This window comes from Lepidochelys kempii, chromosome 9, assembly GCF_965140265.1.
Source record: "Lepidochelys kempii isolate rLepKem1 chromosome 9, rLepKem1.hap2, whole genome shotgun sequence".
In the NCBI taxonomy this organism is placed as follows: Eukaryota; Metazoa; Chordata; order Testudines; family Cheloniidae; genus Lepidochelys; species Lepidochelys kempii.
Genome location: NC_133264.1, coordinates 29,777,268 through 29,792,995, shown reverse-complemented (window position 1 = coordinate 29,792,995; position 15,728 = coordinate 29,777,268). Strand labels below are relative to the sequence as shown.

The 15,728-nt window shown below is 38.0% G+C and overlaps 1 long non-coding RNA gene across 6 annotated transcripts in view; it reads right to left on the bottom strand.

The window, feature by feature from the left end:
- Nucleotides 1-1,421: 1,421 nt before the first annotated feature.
- Nucleotides 1,422-15,728, bottom strand: part of LOC140917282 (uncharacterized) — a 219,342-nt gene continuing 205,035 nt past the window's right edge. For 3 of the 6 annotated variants that reach the window (XR_012160779.1, XR_012160777.1, XR_012160780.1), the window contains 2 exons: nt 10,701-10,790; nt 1,422-2,527 (listed from right to left, as the gene is read on the bottom strand). This is a non-coding gene — a long non-coding RNA (uncharacterized lncRNA). Of the gene's footprint in view, nt 2,528-8,367; nt 9,016-10,700; nt 10,791-15,728 lie in introns of those variants that run through there. The other 3 variants (XR_012160775.1, XR_012160776.1, XR_012160778.1) reach the window with 3 other exon arrangements.

The following is a 15,728-nucleotide window of genomic DNA, read 5'->3' as shown; positions in this document are numbered from 1 at the left end:
CATTTATATACAGTAGAGGAAAAAACACTCATATTTTGTCTTTTAAAAATACAACCTTATGTACCCATATAGCATTGATCTTGCCACAAGACAGTCTCTCAGATATGGGAATAATCTCCCAGCAAGTCTGGGTGGGAAATGGTTTTCCAAGCCCACAAATATTTCTGAGAGTACAATTTTTTTTCTGTCTCAGATCAAGACAAAAAGTTGAAATCTCAAATACTTGCAAACCAGAAATATGATTTTTGTCAGTTCAGGTCAGTTGAAACATTTAGTTTCTATAATTTCATTTTGATTTTGACCTTTTTTTATTAATTCCTTTTTCAGTCTAATTATCTTACAGTCATTTTGAACTGGAAAGCTGGAATTTTGATTAGAAAATATCAAAATGAAACATTTTAACAATTTAACAACTTTTTTCCCTGACATTTTTTCAACTCAGAAAATTCATCGAACCCAACCCTGTTTTACAGTTTCAGTTTTGACTAATTAGCATTATTCAATGAAAAAACAATTAGTCAAAAAATTCCCCGACCAGCTACAGGTCCAATTCTTTTCCCTCTAAGGCTAGCATCAAATTCTGCTGTATAGGCAGGAAGTGCCCTCTGTTCTTTCTGAGCTTTTCCCCCCCTATGAGAATAGGTCAGACAGATCTCTCCACATGCCAATCCAGACCTCTTCTCCATTGTGTGCTTTATAAGAGAGAATTTTTTGTGACACGTGTAGTTTCTTCTTGCTGAGCCTGTAGTACTATTTAATCTATTCCTATGAAATCAACGATCATCAATTCTTCTCTATCTTTGACTCTCTCTTTCATCCCTCTTCCCACTCCCCGCTTGTCCTTTTCTGCCAATGAACTTTTTCAAGAAAATAGACACTATCCTACAATAATGATTCTTCCCCCTCTCATTCCTCCTTCCAGTCCTATTCCACCATGGTCCTCCTTCACACCTGCTCATCTTCAATAAATTCAGTTATCATTTCATAGGATCTGCTTATTATTTTAGTTACAAAGGGCCTAACTTCAAAAATATGTATGCTTCCAATGTCCATGCTTGCGTAACCAGTTTAATTAACAAACAGCCATCTTTATGTGCAAATAACTCATTTGCATGCAAAGTGGTAGTAAATGTGTGGGCAACTCCAGACCATAATTGCATGTGGCTTTTTCAAACATCAAACCTAAAACTACTAAAAGAAAGTTGTTGAGGGTTTTTTGGGAGGGGAGGAGGGGTAGTAGAGCGGTAGTCAGTGGGAATGCAGGTGACTGTATATGGTAGTGAGCACAAAATCACGGCTCTCTTTCAAAGTCAATATCAGAGAAAGCCATAGAACCAAGAGATGCAAACCACGCATCCTTTCCACATGTTCCTTTTATTCAGTGACATAGTGTTTACAACACAGAATTGAAAGACGGTTGGCAGGCAGGAAAAAAAGGACAGTGACCAATGAGGCAGTAAACACAACTTTATTTTGTTATCTTTTAACCAGAGTGTGACGTAAAAGAGCAGTTATGGTTAACTAATACAAGAGACCATTTGGTGTGAGCAGTGTCTAAAGATGCTGTATGGTGAATAAGTTAAACCATTTCATGAGGGCAATAGAAGGACAGGAATTCAGAGGCATATGTAGGACAGAAAAGGTGTACTTTAAGGCGAGTTGGGATGGAATGGGGCATTGTGGATGCACAGAGATATAAAAAAGCCGTTCCAGATTATAGGAGTGACATAAAAGAGGGCTTTTGCACCGTGAACTCATGTGCAATGGCAGAGTAAAGAGGAGAAGGAGGAGGACTCACCGCGTCGATGAGGTGTTCTAGAGTAGAACTGAATTTTTGGAATGCAAGGGGAATTTGAAGATGGAGATGAGGGTCTGTTTTTTAATCTCTTTTACAACTACACAGAAGTCAATGAAGTTGCAGGAGGAATAAAATTGGCCTAACTTATATGTGCACAGATATCCATGTGAAATGACAGGTAGCAACACTGTGCATAGGCTTAAATCTCTAGAGCTGGAGCTTGGGGAAGCCATAGAGAAAAGGGTTGCAATAGTCAACTGACATTGATGAGGACTGCATCTGGGTGAACTATTTGTAGTGAACAGTTTAATCAAAGCCTCTGGCCCAATTTCTGTTTGCAAATTATTAACAAAGACTTTGATTTTCACCAATAAGTTCGTTATTTAAAATTGACAAATTCTTCATGCAAACATATTTCAGACTACAGGCTGTTCACAAACTGTGCCCCATAGATCCATTTGCTGCTCAATGGGGTGATTAGCCACATCACAGTAAAACTATACAGAAAAACTTAGCATAGTCATTATTTGCTACAGCAGAAAAGACAAAGAATGTGAAGATCTTCGACAGGGCCTCCCAAAAGCAGAAGCATTTTTATAGTAGCCAGACAAAGCACCAAAAGCAGGCACAAAGATACATTTTGCTGATTTCACATCACACACTAAAATCAATCCACAGCTCTTCCTGTGTCTCACAGCCTTCTGAACCGGCTTTGTCTTGTGGGGTGGCCTGTGAGGAGAGCAGACAGAAAAAACTGTCATACAATGCAATGCCTTACAGGCTAATTCCCTTTGTTCACAATAGAGATGGTTAAATTATTCATTGTAAGTGTATTATATACAATGAGCTTAGCTCTTTTCTTGGTATAAAAATTGTTCCCAAGCCAACTTTGTTTTTTACAGATTTGTTGACAACTCATTATTGCTTATGAACAGTTTATGTGACCAAATTTCAGGTTATAGATTGTTCTCAGATGGTACACTTCATTTAGTCACTATTTATTATTTGCTCTGTGTGATCTAAGTTTCATCATATTTCTCCTGCTATCTGACTGGATGACAGAAAAATGGTAGAGAATAATGAATGGTGATTGGTTAACAGCAAAAAACAACCACACACAAATTCTAGTACACGTAAGAATAAAAGCCATTCCTCACACACCCTTGAAAAAAGAAAAACAATAACCATCATCAACCCCAGTTAGAACAAGTGTCTAGGAACAGTGAATAAAAAGGGGCAAAAACATGGAGACATCAAGCAATTTGAACAAATATTTGTGAACCCTGTTTTGCAGTGTTTGGCCACCTCTAGATTATAACCAACTCTCTGGACATGAATATCAATTCATTCACTCTAACCCGTAAGTTGTGCAGCTTCATTCACCTTACTGTCCACACAATTCCTCAAAAACCTCTCTATTCACTATAAACATTTTAAATACTTTAAAATATAACTCAGCACCTATCATGCTGCATTATGTATCACCTAATCAACTTCACTATGTATCCTGATTTTTCCATCCTCAATCTCACACTACTTACTTCATTTGCTTGCCTGCAAATTGCTTCTCCACTTACCCCATAAGAACATCAGGAAAATAAAAACAGCCATATTGGGTCAGACCAAAGGTCCATCAAGCCCAGTATCCTGTCCTCTGACAGTGGCCAATGCCAGCTACTTCAGAGGGAATGAACAGAACAGGTAATTATCAAGTGATCCATCCCCTGTCACCCATTCCCAGCTTCTGGCAAACAGAGGCTAGGGACACCATCCCTGCCCATCCTGGCTAATAGCCATTGATGGACCTGTCCTCCATGAATATATCTAGTTCTTTTTTGAACTCTGTTATCGTCTTGGCCTTCACAATATCCTCTGGCAAAGAGTTCCACAGGTTGACAGTGCTTTGTGTGAAGAAATACCCCCCTGCCCAACCCACAATTACCTCACATTTCCTTCCCCATCTCCTTGGTTCATATTTTGTCTAAATGTTGTCACTGTGGGTTAGATTATGTTTCCTTTATTCACACTGAATAGTACCTTCTCCATCCCATTCAGTAAGACTACTCATTGAGTAATGTACTACTTAATGTGAGTAAGAGTGGCCTTTGGATTGTAAATCTTTGGAGGAACTAAATAAGTTCAACCTGGCAAACTGACAGCAAAGGGAAATATGCTAACCATATACAAGTATTTGAAGAAGCTAAACACATAGGTCAGATTCTCAGCTGGTGTAAATCAATGTAGCTCCACTGAAGTAAATGGAGCTACTACTTAGATTTACTCCAGCTGAGGGTGAATCAAATACTACCTTATTTTAAAGTCAGAAAGAAAGTGGTGAGAGTGGACTAATTATAAGTAGGATAAAGGATGAGATAGATCAAAAAATTATGATTATCCAAAAAATGTCTAAGAGTGAGGATTACTAAATTATGAATTTCCCAAGAAAAGTGGTAAAAGCCTCATTGCTTAAATTGTTTAAAATTAGATTGGACAAAATGCTTGGAATATATTAAAATCTCTCTGGTGCACTGGGACCAACTCTGCACTAGTAGGGCTAGAGGGACAAGGTAGCTTTGGGTCATTTCCATCACTAATTCCCATGACTCTATGGTCCAGGAATACTCTAGGACAGAGGTAGAGTATTGTAAAGAAAGACACAGAAGAGTTTATTCTGCATTTGTAAAGAAGTCTAATATGGGCCCTCTAGAAAAATACATTTAAACCCAGCATATAAATGGCCAGCTTTCAAACAGCCTTATTTATAAAAAAAAAAAATTTAAAAACCCACAAAATAATGGTAAGTTAAGCATGTATTTTAGAGCATGAATTCCTCACAATCAAAGATGAATAAAAAAAAGTGAACCCTGGAGAAAAAGAAGCCTAGCCATCTGACAAAGCCTAGGGCACATGTAACCCCATCTCTACAAATGACTGCAGAGCTTACAAAGCAAGCCAGATGCTGCTCCTGGAAGGATTTCATCTATAATATCCGAACCGCATGACAGCCTATCACAACTCATGTTTGGCCTTAAGGTGTGCGGCACTGGGTGGAATAGGCAAACAATAAGAGAGAAGAGGGAGACGGCGCAGTCCTTTACAAACTGAAGAGTTTTATTTATTTATTTTATTTAAAAATTGCATTTGCTTTACCTGCAGACAGTGGCACAGATGGTACTGCTATAGTATTCTGCTATAATATCCTGATTCATTTGCAGTGTTGCATAGATGCCAAAACATATTTTCACCTACTGGGTCTTCTTCAATTCATCTCATTTTTGCCTGCAGATATAGGACTGAGGCAGGCTGAGCACCACTCTGGAATGTGCCCATAGTTCAAGAATGTGTGTATCTCCTTGCTTTGACTAGGTTATTTTTTAAATGTTCATTTATAAAATCATTGCTCAGAGAAGGTGTTTTATACAGAGGGTTAAACTGTCTGAAAAGACTACATGTGATAGGGTGCAGGGTCACAGCCTAGACCATAGTACACAAGGGGTTAACTTCAGCTTTACTTTTCCCTCCTCTTACTTGGGTGCTCTGGGAAAAGCCTGCTGGGAGCGGAGGGGAAATACCTGTAGGGAGCAGAACATTAGGTTGCCTGGGAACATTCTGGCAGGGGGAGCTGTTTTTGCTTCTATTGTCTAGTTTGGGGTTATGATTGTAAACCCCACTGAGTGTTGCTGTTTTGTTTCAGCTGAGTCATCCCACCAGCTTACACTGCACTTTTAAAAATATTTGATTAAATAATTGCTAGGAGTATAATTCAGGACCCTTAAAATATGCTTCTGGCACTAGGGCTCACTAATTATAAGGGCTAATTTAGATTCCTAAAAGGAAGCAAGTATTGTCTCCTTGTAGTGAGGTTTACAGAGGGATTGTCCAGCTATACCGAAAGGAGGACAGGAGATATTACATATGGCTATAATCAGGCCGCAACTTTATTGTTCGGTATCTGGGACTGCCCAGCACATAAAAGTGTACCGTGCAGGTAACCCCATGTTCATTCAATAATGTCTTGCAGGGCTTGCACCAGCCACCCCTCTTTTCCATCCAGGTCCCCCAGCCAACCAATTGCTGGGCCCTTACCATCCACCCTCTCCCCTCATAGAAGAGTTAAGATGGGCTATAAGAAAGGGGGATTGACTCCCTGCCATACCAACCATAGGAGTCCCCAACCCCACGCTATTCAGTTCCTTTAACCAACATCTCCTTTTTAAGTCCTTTACCAATCCATTTATCGTCACTGTATCCCTTCCTACTCCATGAGAAAGGGGGCTTCACCGCACGGGCTACCCCTTGTAAACCCTTCTGTCCATCTGGATTCCAAGGGATGAGTCATTATCACCCCTTGTCCCCTTTTTGCAGCAGTTTGCCACTTTCTTCTCTCCCCAGCCCATAAAGCATTATTCCCTCCATTCGGCTAGCCAGACAAATCCCCCCGCCCCCATTTAAAGATGCGGTGCGGTGTGGTCAATGTCTACACTGCAATTAGACACCCACTGCTGGCCCATGCCAGCTGACTCAAGCTCAAGGGACTCAGACTAAGGAGCTGTTTATCTGCGGCATAGACTCAGGATAGAGTGCAAGATCTGGGACCTCCCCCCTTTGCAGGGTACTAGAGCCCAGGCTCCAGCCCAAGTCTGCACGTCCATACTGCAATTAAACAGCATCTTAGACCATGCCCCATGAGCCTGAGTCAGCAGGCATGGGCCAATGGCGGGTTTTTAATTGCAGTGTAGATATACCCTAAGAGCAAGATGGCTTACATTATGCACCAGCGGAGGAGTGGCAGTTAACTGTACAGGGGAGCAAGGGACATCTTCTGCCTGCTTAAATAAATACCTCCCATGGTTCTGGACTTGTCAACTCAAACAGGGAAAAAAGCTTTCAAGTGGCAACTTCCTGAAAACATTTTAGAAAAAAATAAAAAATTAAAAAAAAACTCCTTCCTTAGTCAGTGCGGTGCCCTCTGATGGACGGAAAAGATAACTACTCCTAGAAAGACAACTATTATTTTGTTTAGATGCGACACACATAAAGCTGCATTAATAATGAAGTCTCTTGGATTAGTGTATACCTACCTTGTGCTGTTATTTTTGTCAAATATCTCAAGATAAGAAGGTTGATCATTATTAGTGCTTTGATTGGGGACCTCCAAGCAACACCTAGACACTGCAGCATGTGTTGCTAGTGATGGAGGCCTCGTCCATGCTTAAAAGTTTTGCTGGCATAGTTATGTCAGTTAGGTGTGTGAAAAACATCACATCCCTAACCAGCATAGCTATACCAGCAAAAGCCAATGTAGTTATACCAGAAAAAAAGTCCTTTTACTAGTATAACTTATTCCATTTGGAAAACTGGTCTATCTCCGGCTTTGACTTGGTTATTTTAATAGGTATATGCTGCATCTCCAGTAGAAGGCCTTGCCATTATAGCTACCCCAGCAAACCCTTTCGAGCGCAGACAAGGCCAAAGGTACAAGCACTCTTCCCTGTGAGCCAGTACTGAGTGAATGCTAAGCGTTGTGTTGGGTGGAGATACAATTATGGACGTGCTGTCTTTGGATGAGATGAATAATTTGGCAACAGGAGGATGTCATGCCATGCCCAGGCAATGGAAAGCCAAGGCTTACCCATAGTCTGGAAGTTCACTGTGAACCTTCCTTTTTGAAGGCTGTAAACTGTCCATAATACATCATACTGAGGGGGTAGATGACAAAAAATTTGAGGTTAAAAGCATTGGTGAAAATTCAGTGAGTGAAATCCTGGCCCCAGTGAAATTGATGGCAAAACTCTCATGGGACCAGGATTTCACCCATTGATTTTAATGAAAATTTCCATGACTTCTCCTTTATTTTATGCAGCATTTTTGGTGTCAAACTTATTTCCTTAGTAATGGCCAATAATCATTGTTAACTGGTGTCTTTCAGTTGGTGGTTTCATTGTTGGTGGTTTCAGTTTAGTGGAGACATATCTACTTTATGAAACCATCATCACAATATGGGCTAACCAACATCCCTTCCTGGCAGTCTTACCATTGATGCCAAGAAGTAAATGACATCCCATCATTTATAAACCCTTTGTGCAACTCATAATCAGTAGCGAGGGGCAGCAGATATAATTGATGGGTCTACGAGTAACAAGGAAAAGCAAAGGCTCCAAGGTACCTGTAAGTCAGTCCTATACTCTGACTCTGGGACTGAACTGAAAAAGCCTCACAGAAGCCTATATTTTCTGCTCTGTGTCTCCTTCCTTTGCTGTGTGAGGTCTATATGTTGCAGGACTAGATGGTACCCACTGGCATCCAGATGTTCTTCAGCCTCTAGTGGCTGCAGCAGCACCAGGCAGCTTCAGTGGTATCACGAATCTTGCGATACATCAGCCACATAATATACTAATGACGTTATTGGTGGGACTTAGTCCTGCTGGCTCCAGAGGACTAGCTGTACCTGTTCATCATTATGTATCTATTAATCTCTTTCTTTTGCTTTTGTAACTTCCCTGTAAAAAAGTTTTTAGTGTATGTGAAAAAAATAACCCAACTAATGTAAAATGAAATCAAGTGTTTATTATTTTTTAGATTATTCAAAAACTGTTTAGGGAATCCTTTAATATTTATAAACCAGTTATGATGACAGATAGATTAAGTAGATATCATACCCTTGCTTCATCGCACCACTGCAAAATAAGTCACATCATACATATACACATAATGGTACAGGGTTGTTTGTTATTCACTCTTTCCATGTACTGGCTGATGCATCTTTGCCATGATTCATTATTCCTAACAGCTATATCAAGTGTTGCAATTACTACGCAATATAGATTTAAGCCTATAATATTTCTAGATTGGAGAGAGAGAAATAATATATTAAGTGCTTGTGGTATCTTTATGTATAAGTTTGAGAATCATTAAATAGCTGTCATTCTTCCTCCTCAGCATCAATTACTCCACTCTGGTTTTACTTACTCTACTCTATATAATGAGTCCCTAGAGCATGTTTCATTGCGGGAGAATGAACACATTCTTCACTTGTGGTCAGTGGGATGTGGTTAATTTGAAATCACTTAAACTATTATATCTGTCAAGCGTGGTTATTTTATTTTCAATTCACATCAGTGTTTTAGTATGCATGTCGGTTACTGGGTCAAACTGGCAGATTAATTTTCAAGCATTCTGTTGTCATGCTCTTCATCACTGTCTTTACATGTAGACTCCTGTTGAAAGTTAATATATGCCTATTAAAATTTACTTCAGAGAAAATTTACCTTTAATATAAACATTGCTATATTTGTAAGCAAAAAAAAGCTATTTAATGCAAGCCAGCACACAGTTCGGTGTAGTCCTCATTATTCTCATGTAAACCAAGTACATCTTTCTGAAATATTTTGTCTAAACTTCCTTTTTAGAAAAAGGAAAAAGAAAAATTATTCATATACCACACTTAAAATACTATATATTTTGTGCGAAGTCCAGAATCTATCCAGTCTTATTTGTCATTTCTCTTTTTATAATTTCCAGGTTTTGTGAAATTGGCACAAAATGTATTGTTCACAAGCTAAAGAACTAAGCTCAATACAGGCAGATTCAAAGTACAGCTCACACTGTATAAAATGTTTATCTTTTAAAATATTATAGCTTGGACTTCCAAATAGCCAGAAATTGAAATGTTGAAATATTAACTTACACAGCTACCAATAACAGCGTGTTCAGATAAAGAATTAGAGGAACCACCAATGAGCTTTTTATTACAGCAATACTGTACATATTACATGAATAAATTACATTGTTGCATTATGCAGCTGCTGCATCATCAGTTTAGAGAGCATGCTGAAATCCTAAGTATTCTAAGATGCAAGCTCATTATCTCTAAATCCACTTTGGTTAGAGCCATGATATGATCCAAGCTAAACTGCCTTCATATAACATACCTATGCATAATCAGGTACATGGCTGCTAGATAGACTGATGTGCTTAGATGCCTAATCAAATTTACAGAGACTCCATTTCTGTAAATCAGGCAGAATCTTTGCCTTGAAAAGGTTATTAGGAAAACTATATTACCCATAAAAATACAAATGTGCATATGTTTCACAACATCATTTTTTATTTGGAAGATTCTAGTATAAAAATATGCATTTGCTATAAAAACAATTCCTCTGTAAAAAAGAGTAAAATCTCTTTTCTGGGTGGGTTATGATGATGAGTGCTGGCATTTGAACACTGCCAACGAATTTCTTCCTCAATGGCTGTATTCACTTTCATTGTTCTATAATGCTACAAAATGAAATGAAAGGATTCACATTCCTTATAACTAAAAATGTTTGTCTATGTGCACTAAATGTGCACATCTGCATATTTTATATAATGATGTAAATATACTTGGTTAGGCAAGTAACAAGCTGCCACTTTTGCTTCACTGCTTATTCTGCTAAAACTTTGTTCATTTTATTATCTCATCTCCCAGCCCACCCTATTTGTGCTTTTATATACCTGTCATGTCGTGTCTAACACCTAGCGTAATATCCTTGCCCCATGGAAGTCAATGGAAGTTTTGCTATTAACTTCACCCCTAAACTACAAGCTCTCTAGGGCAAAGGCTGTCTTCTTTGTTATTTTTCTGTACAGCACAATGGGACCCAGAGCCTTGGCTGGGTCTCGTAGGTGCTACCATAATCATTAAGATAATAATAATGATGATGTTAGTAAATATGTGTGTGTGTGTACTGTTTATTCCCATATATAAGTAGGTTTAGAATAGAAATGGCTACGTTTCAGACCCAAATTTGGGGTGCTGATCTTTTGAGAACCTGCCCTATGTTAGAAGGTTACACAGGCCTATGTAATGTAGTTTATATATTACAATGCATGTATTACAAATGGCACTGAAAGAAGTCCATACCACCAATGATCCTCTCTGTACCATGATCCTCCTCTCTGGTCAAGGACTTGGCCCACTGCTGACAAAAGTAATCTCTGAGGGACAGGAAGTCTGTGAAATAATAATTTTTCTTCAAACATATTACTAGCACAACATATAAAGCACAAATATTGCACATTTAAGGAGAGGTTTTTCCAGGCACCATAGCTATATAATTCCTTTACTCTTAGAAAAATCTAGAATACCCTATGTTTTTCCATATAATTAATAATTCTGATTTTTCTATGTCAAATATTGACATGTTCTGTGTTATGTTTTCTTCTGTGATCCTATCACCAAAGGAAGACATAATGAAGCTATGATTCTTTCACTTTTCTAGCATTCCCAGTGTGTTCGTGATTGTTGTTTATAGTCACAATGATCATGGCTCCTGAGGAATATGAGAAGACATACATGAATCCCAAATAGCACTACAGCATGAATCTGTGGAAGGCCTGCATTAATACTATCAAGTCATAAAATGTGGTCTTGATGCTAGGTTCATTTGGTCTTGATTTAGTTCTTATGTCTGGGAGTGAGGAATGGAAATGTTAATTCATATTTTTTAGCTATAATTCACTCTTTGCACTGTGATTGTTTACGTAAATCAGATATATTATTTCTATTCCTCAAGCCGACAAAGAGCTATGAAGAGATCCACAGAACACTTTAGTGTGAAAATTCACCAAATAATCCTGGAAAGTGAATAAGTTTGGTTGGAAAAGTGAATTTGTGAATATATTTGGAAGTGTTCATGCAGCTCTGTTGAGATACGTAAACCTGCAGAACAATGAGTGCCATCCCACATTTATAAAGTGAAACTGTCAGGTACTGTAAATACTTCTCGATTTAAACCCAAATTTACTTCAAAACACAGCAGTTTAAATAACGTATCTATTTCTTTCCAAAGTACTTACATCTTTATCAAAATAAAGAAAAGAAAATTATACTAACCTTTATATATCCTTTCATTGCTCTTTCTAAAATAAAATACTATAGTATTCTCCAGTAATTGCCCCCAAATACTTTGGTAGCACTGTGATAAGCTGGAGTGTTTGCTGGCCCTTACTTTAACTCTTGTGCATATGTGTTTCAATGCATTCTTTAATTATATGATCACATAATATTTTTTCTGCAGGACAAGTGGCTCATTCAGTGGCATATTCAATGGATTTACTCCAAATTTACACTGTGGCGATTTCAAGTAAATGTGGCCCAAATTAAGGCAGATGCCATAGAATCCCAGGTCATTCTGTACATATCCTTTCCTCACTCACCATCCAACATAGTCATTGATGAATTGTTCCTGGCTGTTCTTTAGGTATCTGGGAGGTATCTGGAGGAGATGGGAAAGAACCAGGGACAATCTGGTCCTCATGTCCATGTGAGATGGTGTATGATGAATGACTCACTAGAGCTGTTCATAAAAGGTTGCAAAAATGTGTCGTGGTGGCAAAGTTTATTTTTCTTCACTGCCTTCACATTCAAAAGTTGTTGAACCAAATTGAGCCAAATTTTCAGAATAATTTACCCATGGTCAGTGACTATGTGCAATATTTCAGTTCTAAAAATGAAAGGTTTGACAAAGTTATAAGCAAAAGAAAAGGACTCTTTAGACTGGAAATGTTTAGGCAATCTTATCTATAGCTGTTACTATAGACACGAACTAAAAAGGAGATCATCTCATTCATCACTAGGGTCTGACCTTTACTCATCTCTTCTGAGTCATCCAGGAATTCACCACACGGAGCGGCACAACACACAAAAAGCAAAAGAGCAGTAGTAGTGCTGAAGAAAGTGAATTTAATTGCACAAGTCTGTGTCAACCCCCCCCAAAAAAACCTAGCTGAAAAACAAACAAAAAATAGCAAGGTGCTGTCAGTCATCGAAGAAAGGAAACTCATGACAGGCCAATAGTTTGTGGTGACTTGGGTAAAAAAACATTTCCTTCCAAGCTGCAGCAAAAAATGAAGACACCCCATCTGGGCCACTAACAAAGAGTTGAAAGTTACAGGAAAGAGGGAAAAATGCAGTCTGAGTAAGGGTAATGGGGAAATACGACTGAAAGAACAAAACATCAACACTGTTAGTTATGAGGAACAGACAGAAAGGAGGGATTGCCTGCTGACCATGTGTACCAGTGCCAAGGAACCTAAAAGGAAAACCAGCATCTGTGGAATGGGGCATTCTCTCTCTAGATCTGAAAGCGGCAGATTGTTTGTATAGAAAGAAAAGATGTCAGCAGAAAGAAGGAACGTACACACATGGAAACATTTGCTCTGAGAAGCCACTTGAAAAACAACCATGTAGTTGAGTGGAAGAAACATCTGTGCAACATGCAGCAAGACCACCACTAGTGCAGCGGGGAAGAGGTGGGAACAGAGGGGAATATACAAGCAGGGCTGGACATTGCTCCTTGTCAAAATGACATGACAAGCCACAGGAAAATATTTTCAGAACTTTCATGAAAATCTACCATTTCATGGATTTGAGAAAACAAAAAATATTTTTAGGGGGGGAAAAAGTATTTTTGTGAGAAATTACCTGAAGTCAATAATCTTTATATTTAGCAAGAGGCAGCCAGATTCCTGTTCATTAAACCAGAATTCGTCATCAAGTGAAATCTTTAAAAAGAAATCATAATTTTTTCAGTGATATACTAGAAATTTTGCCTAAGATCAAAGAGTGGTTTCCTGTTTAGTTTCCTTCCAGTGAGTTTATCCCCCCTCATAATAACCCTGACCCTGCAAAGACTTGAGCATGTGCTCAATTTTACACACTACAAATAGTCTCATTGACCTCAATGAAAGAATTCACAGTGCACTAAGCTAACCGTATGTGTAGCTTTTTGCAGGATTGGGGTTGATGATAGCAAATGTGATATGTGCCATCAAGGATGAAGAAATCTATACCTTTCTATAGTCTAGCCTTAATTTAGTTCCGCTCAGTGTTTGAGGCAAACACAAGAATGTCAAATACTTCTGACCATGATGCAAATACTTTCAGCCACTCCTGTAAATTCTATCACACCTTGCAAGAACTATAGATGCAAAATAATCTTTCCCTGCACCAGATGAAAAAGCATCTACCAGGTGAAATTCCACCATTTGTGTATTTGCAATATTCTTTATACAAAGCTGATCCATTAATGACTTTTCAGTACTGCAGAAGGTTGATGGGAGAAAGGAGTCCCATCTATACCCTCCAACTATTACCTGTATAGAAAGTCCATGTGCTACCCTAAGACCTCTTGTGGAGATCCCATAGAAGATGAGTTCTGGTGTTACTGGTTTCTATCAACTCGTCCCTCCATTTGCTTGCTGCAGAAAAAGCAATTTATGGAATATGAAAGCACTTTGAAGTGACTGATGATCTTGCTGTTTATTAACAACACTGAAAGGAGACCCTATTATAAAGTAAATGAAGGCACATGAGAGGCATACACTTGCTACCTTATTCAGATCCCTGATTTAAAGACATGGCACACTCTTTTATCCCCGAAAGGAGAAGTGCATTCATTCTGACATATAAGATTGTCACCTGATCCTTAGAGATGAGCAGTGAGAAAGAAGAGAGTACCTCCTTTAATATTAGGAGGCAAAGTGAGAAATACTGTGTGAAGAAAAAAAAATGAATCTATTTTTATAACTAATTTTGAAATTTCAAAGTGTTGGAAATAGACCCATATTTCATTTTAGGCAATATATTATTCAATTACCTCTCCACTACTCCCCGAATTGACCTTATGGAAAATGTAACTTTTTATTTTCATTTATTTTTATATATTTATATTTATATATTTATATTTATATATATTTATATTTCATTTATATTTCATTTATTTTCAGTTTTTGGTAAATGAAAAATTTCTATAACCATTTTATTCATATTTTGGTACAATTAAAAATAATTTAAAGGTACAACATTTTTGTGAAAAATGAAAAGTTTTGATAATGTTGACTTTTTTAAAAAAAAATATATAAATAAGGCTACTAGATTTTTTTTCTTCTTCTTCCACTGGAGATGATTGTTCTCTACAGTACATTCTAAGTCTCTTTAAACAATTTAAATTATTTACTCTTCACTTGAATTCCTTAATATGTTGGGGTTTTTTGTTTCACTTTGAAAGAGTAAATTAAGTAGCTCTGAAAATATAAAAATGAAGTCCAGATACAAAAGACATATATCCACAAATGAGAAAACTTAAGCATACAGGTTTTCATTTGGGAGGTGTTCTAACTACCTAATATGCACACATTTGACTAACTTTCTTTGATAGTTTATCGTCACAAAAAATCATTTCATATGATAATGCAGCCTTCTTCCTTGAATTACTCGTTAATTAGGTTTAATTATACCATCACACAGTTACTCAAAATCTGACCTTTTCTAACAAAAGTCAGGCAGCGAAGATGTGAGTGAGGCACAGAAACTAAACAATAAGCTTCCTGTATAACAATAATCAAAATTGCTGTGGTGATTTTTCCCCATGTATAACACTTGGCTAAAACATTATTATTTACATTACCGTTCATCAATTTCTATTTTAGGGATTACCTTTTCCTCAGAACCTCAAAGAAGGCTAGACAATTGAAAATGTGCTGTAACCTTGTCTGTATAACTGTTAAGCTGTGGGATCCATCATTAGGAAGATACACAGTGTAGTTCAGGTCACTTAGAACTCTAGACCACAGCTATTACTCATTAAAATCGCAATCCCTGGGAGATGGCTCCTGCCGCAGCAGAGTGATTTGTTGCCTTACTCATCTGAGTGACATTCTGAATGCCTGGCAGTGCCAACAATTTTCTACACACACTGGACCAGCCCTCCAAATGGCTGATTAAAATGGGAGGCTGCTTTCTGGAGATTAGATAATTTAGCACAGCTGGAGGAGGGAGTTCAAACTATGGTGTTTGCCAACCAAAAAAATCTTCTCATTCTCCTACCCGGTTGCTGGTCTTTGGATTAGCATTCTTGGCCTTTTGCCCTGGTTTAAAGGCAAGGATTGT